The sequence below is a fragment of the Hyla sarda genome, chromosome 2 (assembly GCF_029499605.1).
Source record: "Hyla sarda isolate aHylSar1 chromosome 2, aHylSar1.hap1, whole genome shotgun sequence".
NCBI classification, from domain to species: domain Eukaryota; kingdom Metazoa; phylum Chordata; class Amphibia; order Anura; family Hylidae; genus Hyla; species Hyla sarda.
Genome location: NC_079190.1, coordinates 243,027,546 through 243,040,231, shown reverse-complemented (window position 1 = coordinate 243,040,231; position 12,686 = coordinate 243,027,546). Strand labels below are relative to the sequence as shown.

The following is a 12,686-nucleotide window of genomic DNA, read 5'->3' as shown; positions in this document are numbered from 1 at the left end:
TGATGACTTCAGAGTTTGCTGCTGGCACACCTTTGGCCCCTCACTTCTGCAGTCATCCCCGGTCTCTATAGCAACACAAATTAATTCATACTCCAGACCCTGAAAAAATGCACATCCCCAGACCCCCTAAATACACTTAAATCCCCAAACCCCAAATACATTTATATATCCTGATCCCCTAATACTTTCATATCCCCAGACCCTTAAATACATTCATATCCCCAGATTACTGTTGCAGTCATTACATTAGGCTAGTCCGGCCCTGCCTTTTTCTGCACTCTCTCTGTCTGCCTCTGGCTCTTTCCAGCCACTCTCCCCTCCTTTCCCTCTTCTCTCCTCCTTTCTACATAGACTTTTATAGGCAGCATGTAGAAGCCAGTGAAAGGGGGAGGGGGATTTTTCTCTGATGCAAAGTTTGTTAAAAAGCAATGACCATTTAAAATATAATTTCATTGAAACACAGCAGTGTTTTAGAGTAAATCATAGCAGGTTGCAGAGAGGGAGCCTGTGGCAGCTTTATGCTGCCTCTTGTTCTGGTAGCATAAAGCACCTGACATTAAGCATCACCACTGCTGTACTTGGCAGAGTTACATCATTAGTAAAACTATTAGTGAGAAATATCAGTCTAGCAAAGAATTAAACAGCTTGAATTTATAAGTCTGACAGACACGTTTAAGGGCTAAAGTCTAGATTCAAGCCCCATGTACCCATTATTTGCATTTTGAATAGTAACCATCATTAAATCCAGGAATTATGACTAAGAATTCAATTTTATATGTCAATATAACAGTTACTTAACCTTTTGTAGGATGAATACGGTATGTTGCTCTTTATATATGCTCTTACCTATGGCTGTAGAGTGTGAAAATCTGTAATCCTATTCTATTTTCCAAAGTGTAATAACTTTTCCTTGTTTCTATAATACAAACAGCAGATGTCTTTAGAGTCTGTTCAAGATATTTCAGTGATGGCTAATGACCATAAATCCTTTCAATTGGGTTTCCTGACATCACACATTTATGATGGCTATCATGGTGGCTCAGTGTTTTGCTGTGTTGTCTTTGGGGTATAAACCTTTCCTTATCCCTATACATATTGGGGGAGATTTATCAAAACCTGTCCAGAGGAAAAGTGGCTGAGTTGCCCATAGCAACCAATCAGATCGCTTCTTTCATTTTTCAGAGGTGAGAAGAAGTGATCTGATTGGTTGCTATGGGCAACTCAGCCACTTTTCCTCTGGACAGGTTTTGATAAATCTCCCCCAATATTATCTTTTGTCATGTACCATTATAATTTTGCTTGCTGCCTCCATCATATGGTCTCAGTGTTGTGGAACAAGTAGTCCGTACTAACCAATAACTCTCCATGTCCCTATTTTTGGGCTCTAAGTGGAAATCACTAGTGGCTCTTATTCTAATTTCACATGCATCTTTATGATATCATCCTTGCATTTTTTAGATTGATATATATTCCATAACATCTTCTATATGATATTTTATTGATACCGTAGTCATTCATTAATGCATCTCTGGTATCAATATATGTTTTACATGGTTGCATTATATTTATTTTAGCAGATACCTTAATTATTCTATAGGCAAACAATGAGTAAATGTCCAGCTCACCTTCACAAATGTCCGTGCACGGATCCACACCCGGTCCGGTGCTGATACTTCAAGAGAAAGAGCACAACCGATCCAGCACTTGTGAAAAACTTGCAGCTTTATTCATGAACACGAACACGAGGGTACACACAGGTAAAATCAGGTCAGGACAACGTCAGACGCGTTTCAAGCACATGCGCGCTTTTCATCGGTGACATCATGCATTACACAGGTGAGGTCTTTTTGTACTCTACCATGAGGGTGTGACTTGAAAGAGTTCCTCCTAGGGAAAAATCCTCCCATGGTGCAATGCATGTTACAATGGAATTTAAAACACACATTAAAACATATAATATGGTTAAATATAGTTCACATAAAAATTTACAGCAATGATTCAAAGGGTTTTAACCTATTTTATCTCTTTGTGAGAAAATCGCATTAGTATCAGTTCACACCTAGCTATAGGATTTACATCAATGATTCAAAGGGTTTTAACCTATTTTATCTCTTTGTGAGAAAATCGCATTAGTATCAGTTCACACCTAGCTATAGGATTTACATCAATGATTCAAAGGGTTTTAACCTATTTTATCTCTTTGTAAAAAAAATTTATTATTCTATGCTTCATCTTTTTTTTCTTTTTTCTCTTTCAATGGAATATCATCATTTTCTATTTTTATTCAATTTCTGGGTTGCGTTCCATCTTTATGAAATAATATTATGCCTGTACTATAACATTACGCTGGTTCGCGTTCCACTGCAACCGGATGTTATGTCCTGCTGCGTTCCAAGGACCGGAAGCAGCGTCCTCTCATAGAGATCAGCGCTATGCTGATTCTCTATATAGGTCGCGTCAGCTTGCGGTTCACCGCAACCGGAAGTGAAGTCCCACTGCGTTCCATATACCGGAAGCAGCGTCATATCAAGTGTCCGAGACCTATATTTAAGCGCCAGATCAGCTACCAAACATGTGCCGCTCTGGAGCTCACCACCTTCGGCAGCAGGTATCGTTCCTCTATGGAATAAGGTATGTTGAAATGGTTATCGGCACCACTATCCATTAGATACGCTGTCCTCCCTTTCTGGCCCTGTATCTTGTTTATAATCGGTACCACTTGTGATTTCCCTCAGTGACCTGTGACTTGTTCTGGGCTGCCAGTGCCCTGTTACATCTTTGTATACGCCGACTCTATCATACTACCTGGTACGGACAGGTTAGTAGAACTGGCCTTTTTTTTTTATAAAACGTTGTTGAAGTGTATTTGTCTCATATTTTGACTCTGTTCCGAATTTGGGTTTACAGTCACAGATTATGCTTGTATTCAGCGTGGTTTCAGAAGTGAACAAACTTCATCTTGGCCCTTATAGGACATACGATGTGACCATTATACAAGTTTTTGCCATATTAGGGTAGGCATGCTTTATCTATTGCTCTATCCATTGCTCTATATGAAGTGCTTCTTTGTGTGTACATTACACAAATTACATACAATTTTTAATTTTGCCCTGTGGTTTTTTTAATCATTTGTCAACCCTCCTGGTGCTTACCACAATTCCAAAGGCAGCGGTAAGAGTTTTTTGTTATAATCTACTACACCATGGCCACCATTTGGGATTAGGTATCTTATAGTATCTCTTGTTTGATAATTTGTTCCACAGTGTATATAAACTGTCATCTATGAAGTGGACCAAGAAAGCTTGGAAGATTATGGCTTATCATTATCATTATTAGACTGGTCAATGTATTGTAGTTTATCGTATATCTCATATCTTTGTTGTTCACCTCATCTGTATACTGACACCACCACAACTCTGACTTTGACTGTTTTACCCCTGACCACTGAGACAGACACATATTTATCTTTGTTTGTCTTTATGTTCCCTGCCCCTATCCACACTTAGTTTAGGAGCCTTTCTAGACAGGTAGGGTCTCCAGTGTAGGCACTCACATGTATCTTTACCCCTCCTCCTCCTGTTAGTTGACACTTTGTCATTTATATACCTGATTCAAGTATTGTTTATTATTTAGTCCTTAGTGGTGATTTTCGCTAGATACATTTATTATTTGTAGTCACCAAGGGATATTTCTATCATTGTTGGGTTGAGAATACCAGCTATCAAATTCTCGTGTCTACGCGGTGTTGTCTTGCAGTACTGAGGTCATGTGTTTGTATTCCGTCATGGACAAGATCTGCAAGGAGTTAATGTTTTTCCAGTGTTTGTGAGTTTACTTCCACACTGCAAAAACATACTGATGGGCAGGGGCGTAGTTATAGGGGGTGCAGAGGTAGCAGTCGCACCAGGGCCCTGGTGCTTTAGGGTGCCCCAAAGCACATCTGCCCCATAAGAGACCAGTATAATAATTGGCACATGGGGCCCTAATGAAGATTTTGCTTCTGGGGCCAGAAGCTACAAGTAACCCCTCAACCTCTCCTATCATCCAATTGGAAACCTCTCCGACATTATAACAATGCTTGCAATGCTATTGTCTGTAAGTTTTTTATATATAAAATAGTATTTTAGGGTTTTCAGCTTTGGTATTTAATTGCAGATAAGGCGTTTTAAGAACTGTTAAACATAAAGCAGAATAATATTTAAAGCGTGACTCCAATGCTGGTCTGGCGGCAGGATAACTCTTTAAATCTCCTGGCAGCTTCATAACCCGAAACTTGCCTGCTGCTAAAGCGATCAGGATACAGATTTGCCGGAGGTCCCATTACAGATAACTTGCCTTCCAGCAAATGAGTATCCTGATAGCTTTAGTCTTAGCAAGAATCAGGCTAAGCTAAGAAGTTTAATAGAAATGGACATTAATAATGAAGCAAAGGCTCGATGGATTTTTTTTTAGCAAATTTATTTTACATATGTAGTGGGGCTTTAAGACATTTTCACACACTGCACATTTGATGCAGATTTGTTGCAGAATTTAACATAAGAAGCTAATTGACAAGATCTGCAGCACATCTGTAACAAATCTGCAGTGTGTGAACATGCCCTTAAAATAGACTTTCTCAGAGACATATCAGTTCTGTGACATAATCAATATAAAGGAACTATGAAAACCTTCACCCCTCCTGAATTGAGCAAAGTTAAGCCGATGAGAGCCACAACTAAACAGGCCCTTTATTCTATAATGGGGCTCAAAACACATGGATCCCCCCCCCCCCTCACCCATCCATAGACCAATAAAAACCTGTGATATATCTCTTTAACCTCTTAAAGGGGTACTCCACCCCTGGCATCTTATCCCCTATCCTTTGGATAGGGGATAAGATGTTAGATCGCCACGGTCCCGCTGCTGGGGACCCCGGGGATCGCCGCTGCGGCACCCTGCCATCATTACTGCACAGAGCGAGTTCACTCTGTGCGTAATGACGGGCGCTACAGGGGCTGGAGCAGCGTGATGTCATGGCTCCGCCCCTCATGACATCACGGCCCGTCCCCTTAATACAAGTCATGGCAGGGGGCGTGATGACCGCCATGCCCCCTCCCATAGACTTGTATGGACGGGGGCGGGCCGTGACGTCACGAGGGGCGGAGCCGTGACGTAACGATGCTCCGGCCCCTGTATTGCCCGTCATTACGTGCAGAGCGATCTCGCTCTGCGCAGTAATGATAGGGGGGTGCTGCAGCAGCGATCCCCGGGGTCCCCAGAAGCGGGACCCCGGCGATCTGACATCTTATCCCCTATTCTTTGGATAGGGTATAAGATGTCTAGGGGCGGAGTACCCCTTTAAGGACCCAGGACGTATGGGTACATCCTGGGTCTCGGTCCTGCGATATAACGCGGGGTCACACGGTGACCCCGCATCATATCGCGGCGGGCCCGGTGTCATTGTGAAGCCGGGATCTGCCGCTAATAGCACGCAGCACTGATCGTGGTGCCGCGCGCTATTAACCCTTTAGCCGTGCGCTCAAAGCTGAGCCGCGCGGCTAAAAACAAAAGTAATAGTGCCCGGCTAGCTCAGGGAGCTGTTCAGGATCGCCGCGGTATAATCGCGGCATCCCGAACAGCTGTAGCACAGGAGGAGGTCTTCTTACCTTCTTCTGCGCTGTCCGATCGCCGAATGAATGCTTCAAGCCTGAGATCCAGGCTTGAGCATTCAATCGCCGAAAACACTGATTGATCCATTCCTATGGAGATGGATCAATCAGTGTAAAAGATCAGTTAATGCAATGTTATAGCCCCCTATAGGAGCTATAATATTGCATAAGAAAAGTGTAAAAAAATCATTAACCCTTTCAATTATCCCTTCCCCCTAATAAAAGTTATTTAAAGGCATTTCCAAGAATAAAAAAAACACAGTGTAAATAAAAATAAACATATGTGGTATCACCGCTTTTTAAACCGCACGTTCAATGGTGTACGCGCAAAAAATTCCAAAGTCCAAAATAGCGCATTTTTGATCAATTTTTATACAACAAAAAAGTGAATAAAAAGTGATCAAAAAGTCTGATCAGAACAAAAATGGTGCCGCTAAAAACTTCAGATCACGGCGCAAAAAATGAGCCCTCATAGCGCCCTGAACACAGAAAAATAAAAAAGTTATAGGGGTCAGAAGATGACCATTTTAAACGTATAAATTTTCCTGCATGTATTCATGATTTTTTTCTGAAGTAATACAAAATCAAACCTATATAAGTAGGGTATCATTTTAATCGTATGGACCTACAGAATAAAGATGAGGTGTCATTTTTGCCGAGAAATGTACTGTGTAAAAACGGAAGCCCCCAAAACTTACAAAATAGTGTTTTTTCATCAATTTTGTCGCACATTGATTTTTTTTTCCCATTTCACTGTAGATTTTTGGGTAAAATGACTAATGTCATTACAAAGTAGAATTAGTGGTGCAAAAAATAAGCCATCATATAGAATTTTAGGTGAAAATTTTAAAGAGTTATGATTTTTTAAAGTTAAGGAGGAAAAATTGAAAATGAAAAAACGGAAAAAGCCTGAGTCCTTAAGGGGTTAACTGATCATATATTTAGTATGAGAGTAATTACTTTTGATAACAATTTTGCCAAACAATGTCAAAACCTTATGAGCTAAATGCTGAGTAAATGATGAATTCCTGCTGGCATGCTTCACAAGGCTCCTCACCTGCCAATTTTCTATAAATATTAACTGCAATCAGAATAATTGGTCTAAAATCTGTAAATTTGATTTCATCCATAAATAACTTTACCTCGATGAATCAAATATTGGTTATTTCTGATTGTCTATGACGTTAACAGTCTTTTTTTTTTTTTTTTTTGTTTATCTGTTTGTTTATTTTTCTTTAACCCCTCAAGGACTCAGGGTTTTTCCGTTTTTGCACTTTCGTTTTTTCCTCCTTACCTTTTAAAAATCATAACCCTTTCAATTTTCCACCTAAAAATCCATATTATGGCTTATTTTTTGCGTCGCCAATTCTACTTTGCAGTGACATTAGTCATTTTACCCAAAAATGCACGGCGAAACGGAAAAAAAAATCATTGTGCGACAAAATCGAAAAAAAAACCGCCATTTTGTAACTTTTGGGGGCTTCCGTTTCTACGCAGTGCATATTTTGGTAAAAATTACACCTTATAATTATTCTGTAGGTCCATACGGTTAAAATGATACCCTACTTATATAGGTTTGATTTTGTCGCACTTCTGGAAAAAATCATAACTACATGCAGGAAAATTTATACGTTTAAAAATGTCATCTTCTGACCCCTATAACTTTTTTATTTTTCCACGTACGGGGCGGTATGATGACTCATTTTTTGCGCCGTGATCTGAAGTTTTTATCGGTATGATTTTTGTTTTGATCGGACTTTTTGATCACTTTTTATTCATTTTTTAATGTTATAAAAAGTGACCAAAATACGCTTTTTTGGACTTTGGAATTTTTTTGCGCGTACGCCATTGACCGTATGGCTTAATTAATTATATATTTTTATAGTTCGGACATTTACGCACGCGGCGATACCACATATGTTTATTTTTATTTTTTTTACACTGTTTTATTTTTTTTATGGGAAAAGGGGGGTGATTCAAACTTTTATTAGGGAAGGGGTTAAATGACCTTTATTAACACTTTTTTTAACTTTTTTTTTTGCAGTGTTATAGGTCCCATAGGGACCTATAACACTGCACACACTGATCTCTCATCCTGATCACAGGCGTGTATTAACACGCCTGTGATCAGCATTATCGGCGCTTGACTGCTCCTGCCTGGATCTCAGGCACGGAGCAGTCATTCGTCGATCGGACACCGAGGAGGCAGGTAAGAGCCCTCCCGGTGTCCGATCAGCTGTTCGGGACACCGCGATTTCACCGCGGCGGTCCCGAACAGCCCGACTGAGCAGCCGGGATACTTTCAGTTTCACTTTAGAAGCGGCGTTGACCGCCGCTTTAGAAGCGGCTTTGACCGCCACTTCTAAAGGGTTAATACCGCACATCGCCGCGATCGGCGATGTGTGGTATTAGCCGCGGGTCCCGGCCGTTGATTAGCGCCGGGACCGACGCGATATGATGCGGGATCGCGGCGCCATCCCGCTTCATATCGCGGGAGCCAGCGCAGGACGTAAATATACGTCCTGCGTCGTTAAGGGGTTAAGACAGATATTTTCGACAGTAAAGAGAAATATAAGTACATAGAATAATAAACAAAAGTCATTACATATTAACAAGAACAGGTTACAATATGGTAATCTGCATAGATCCGGCTGTCAAGATGTTGGAAAGTCAAGATTTTCTCAGGTCGGCTCTGTGAGTATCCAGGGAAGGCCCCATGTCAGGGACATTAAGCATAGATAGAATCTGTTATCTGATAAATAATGAAGCTAGGATTTTATGACAAAAGAAGTGGTATTAGTGGGTACTAGTTGTAACATCTGTGCTCCGGCCAGACATGCTGACCACGTGCGCTCTCTTGTCATGTCCCCGCTGCCAGCGGGGCTGGGGTTCGCATCGCGGGACGCGCCCACATGCGAATCCCAGCCTGTCACTCACCTCCCTGGCCTTTCTGTTCCCTCAGCCCCGGCGCATGTGCCCCTGCCTCCTAGGGCGCGTGCGCGTGGGAGCTCTGGCATTTAAAGGGCCAGTACTCATTAATTAAGTGTATTTACCTGTGCCCTTGTTATAAATATTTGCTCCTCCCTTGTATCCTCCTGCTGGATCTTTGTTGCCTTTGTGCCCTAGAGAAAGCTACTGAGTTTCTGTGTTCCTGATTTCTTAGTACCAGATCCTTGTTCCGTTATCTGACCCTTCACCTGTGCCGCCTGCCCTGTCCTACTGTTACCTTGACCACGTCTTGCCTGTTTCCTTCTGTGCCACGCCACATCCCAGCAACCTGTGTGGACGAGTCATGCCAGGGGTAGCAAGCTGGGTGCCACCTGCCACAGCAAGACTACCCCGCTTTGCGGCAGGCTCTGGTGAAAACCAGCGACCCCTTAGACTCCGCTCCCTGGCACGGCTCATGTCATCATCCACACAAGCCCGGAGGATTAACCACCTGCCGTGACCTGTTATACTAGTAATATCTCTAGACTTCCTTACAATCCAGATCTATTACACCTCATCTTATGGTCAATAATCCAGGTAACATGCAATGAAGAAGATATAAAATAATATACATTAAAGAGTAGGAGATAGAAAGTATGTAATAGATAGAAAGGGGGGAAGGTTATATAGAGAAAGAGACAGGTAAGTAGGGAAGAGAAAGAGTAAAGAAAAAGTATCTGCTCTGCTCCAGCTCCTCGGGATCTGTCCATCACCTCAGACCACTCTCAGGAATTCCATATATTCATCCCACTGATGCCACAATGTCTGCAAAGAATCCAGTCTGTTTTCCACCATAGCGGACAGATTTTCCATTATTTTATTCAATAGAATCTGGGGTGGAGGGCTTTCAGTTTTCTTCCACCATTGGGCTATAAGACATTTGGCCGCGGTGAGTATATGCAGAAAGAGCTTGAATTGAATGTTACTAATTCTGCCTGGTGGGATGTTCAGAAGATATGTCTCCGCTGAGTGTGGGATGTCCTCACATCTCTTTCAAAACATGCAAACACTATTAGAAAAATGAGCCCCAAGATCACTCTCTGTTAGGGAGAATAGCAGCTGTTAAAATGTCTATTCTACCAAAATTCCTGTATCTTGTAGAAACTCTACCCGCCCCTATTCCCAAAAATGCCATTAGAAAATTCCAAGCTATGTTGCTTAAATTCGTATGGAGAGGTGGGAGATATATGTTCTCTGTGGTGGTCCTATCTGCTAAAACACTGTTCGGAGGCCTGGCCATCCCTGATATCTATAAATATTATCTAGCGGTCCACCTACGGAGAATTCTCTTACACCAATTTTATTTAACCCTAGAACTGTGTCCCCCTGGATCACAGCCAAGATATTCTATCTAGCCCACTTGGTTGATCCCATCGCTAGAAAGCTTCTAACCACGCAATCTCTTGGTGACAAATTTCACATAACAAGTCAGTCCCTATCTCACTACCACACCATCCAGGAACATTTAAGGATTCATCCATCCGATCCCCCTTTCCCACCTCCAACTCCCTTCGGATTTATTTCTAAACAGTCTTTTTACAGCTACCTGCAGACTTCACCACTAGTTTATTATATAGAACAAGGGAAGTCACCGACCTGAATACAATATAGGGCATTCAAGAGACCCAACAGATGAGTATGCCCTTGGTGGCAAATTAAATCAGACAATCACAGCAAGTTCCACCAATTAGGCCCACAATAAATGATAATACCTAGCTTTTACTGAATTCTCATTAAAAACAAAGTAAAGTAGGGTAGGTAGGGTGGTTAGGGACTAGCACCTGTACCCCCATCCCCCCCATTTTTAGATCAGTTTTGTAACATTTATGCAAATGTTTTCATCATTGTTGACTTATATTCTGTTGGACTTGTTAAGCTGGTGATATTCTGTTGGACTTGTTAGGCTGGTGATATTCTGTTGGACTTGATAGGCCGGTGATAGGCTGAGCGCACTGTCATGTAAAGAGCTAGGGACCTGCCTTCTCCCTGCTGCCCGGGCTCCTTACATGACAGTGCGCTCAGCCTATTACCGGACAAGGTGGGACATCGCCGCCGAACGGCTATATGATGACTGCAGTGGGATGTTCCAAGCCTAAGAAGCAGGGAGCCAAGCAGCACCAGAGGACCAGGAAGTCGATATTGGTGCAACGGGGGAAGGTAGAAAAGGGATTTTAGTTTTTTTTTTAGTTTTGCAGCCCGTGCACTTTGGAAGGTAAAAGTTTTGCACCGCATTTCTCCTTTAAAGACAAACTGACAGCTAGTCCTCCTGCACTAATCCCAATATACTTCAGGTAAATAGCTGTAAAAAGAGGGGATATTTTCATATTTATGTGAAATATTTTCATAGTTATGCCCATTACAAATTCTGTTTCCATTGCACTCCAGCACGCAATGGAGGCCAGCTCGCCCAGCTTCCCTGCCTCATCAATGTTTTATATCCAATATATTGGGTTTAGTGCGGGTGAACTAGATGTCAGTTTTTTTTAATAGATAGGACTATGCACAAGTGCAGCTACCTCACTATTGAATACAGTGCGTATGAGTATGCATCCTTTGTGAAATGACAAACAGGGGGATAAATATTTTAAAGGCAGGACCTGAAGTTGAAAGGCATTTATATAATTTTTGTTGTTAATAAACTATAAATGTTTAATATGTAATTGTCCATTTAAATAGTATTAGATCATTTGGCTGTATCACACTTAATGGTATGATGTTGCTGTACTTTTTATTGCTAAACTTGTATATTTTTCTTTTTGAAAAATGGTACCTTTAAGAAAACCGTTTTTTCTTCTTCTGTACAGAAAACCCCCAAAACATTGCAGCATGCCACACAGGCTGTTCGATCAAAGAGGCCAGCTGCCTACACAATGAATTGTTGAGCTAGAGGCCAATGGCTTTTCCACTCATCCATTGTCTTGAAGCAGAGGTGTCATCATATGGGTAAGGTGAGGTTGGTCAGATTGCCTAGTAATCTGATCTGGCTGTGCCAGCATGGAGCCATCTGGAACAGAATGAGGTGATTAACAGGTCTACTTGAACCAGACCCATTCAATCACTTTATATTCAATGAAAGGTCCAGTGAGATTCAAATGTCGTAAAGGGATTTATGGATTTTTTGTGGGCCTGTAAAACCAGTTGCTGAGTGCTATCCGATGTAGGAAAATTGAAAATGTTGAAGCAAACCTGTCAGCGGGTTTTTAGGTAAAAAATATGTATAGGGCTTTGGTCTCTGGAATCTGTGCATATCTGTATAGTTCTTTGGCCTCTGGAATCTTTACATACCTATCATTAGCTAATTTACCCCTCCAATGCTGAGATGTTAGCGTGTAAAAGGATATTTGGCATTGGAGCTCACTAGGCATTTCCATTGGCTGCTAGAGCCCAGCAAATGGGTGATGTAATACTACCATTTCAGAAAACTTCTGACACATCATGGAGACATGTCAAACGTTTTGATCAATCGGGGGCCAAGTGTTCAGAAAAAAACATTGTTGACCCATTTACAGCATTAGCCATCAATATTGAGTGGCGGAGTGCTGACACCCGGCACCACCACCACCACCAATCAGCTGTTCAGCACACACATTACACTGAGAACGGATCTGAAAGCAGTTGGCTTTTTATTTTGTATAATGGTGGCACCAGGGTACTTCAGCCTCAGCACCTAATGGAACTAAACGGAACTAAGGCTGCAGAACCCAGAGTACACAAAGTACAGATCTAACAGCTCTGTTCTCAGTGTAGTTTGCACGCTGAATGACTGAACGGCCTGGGTGCTCACTGTCGTTGCGTCGTCGGTGCGTCACTGGTGAGTCATTATTTTTTATTGGGAAACCTCTTTAAAACTTAGACTGAGTTCACACTGCATAAAATTAGGCACATATCTTATTTTTTTCGCAAGGATTTGCTATGAAAATACGTTGGTAATCCTAAAAATGTGCCCTTAAGATATCTGCACTTAAAATACATTACTTGCCGAAAATTTTACATTGTTTGAACCTAGCCATAAAGGGGTATTCTAGGAATTTTTTTTATTCACTATGCTAC

The 12,686-nt window shown here is 41.6% G+C and overlaps 1 long non-coding RNA gene across 1 annotated transcript in view; it reads left to right on the top strand.

Moving 5' to 3' along the window:
* LOC130355923 (uncharacterized) overlaps positions 1-12,686 on the top strand; it is a 57,901-nt gene that overhangs the window by 26,586 nt on the left and 18,629 nt on the right. The window contains exon 2 of the long non-coding RNA XR_008888702.1: positions 11,441-11,584. This is a non-coding gene — a long non-coding RNA (uncharacterized LOC130355923). The remainder of the gene's footprint in view (positions 1-11,440; positions 11,585-12,686) is intronic.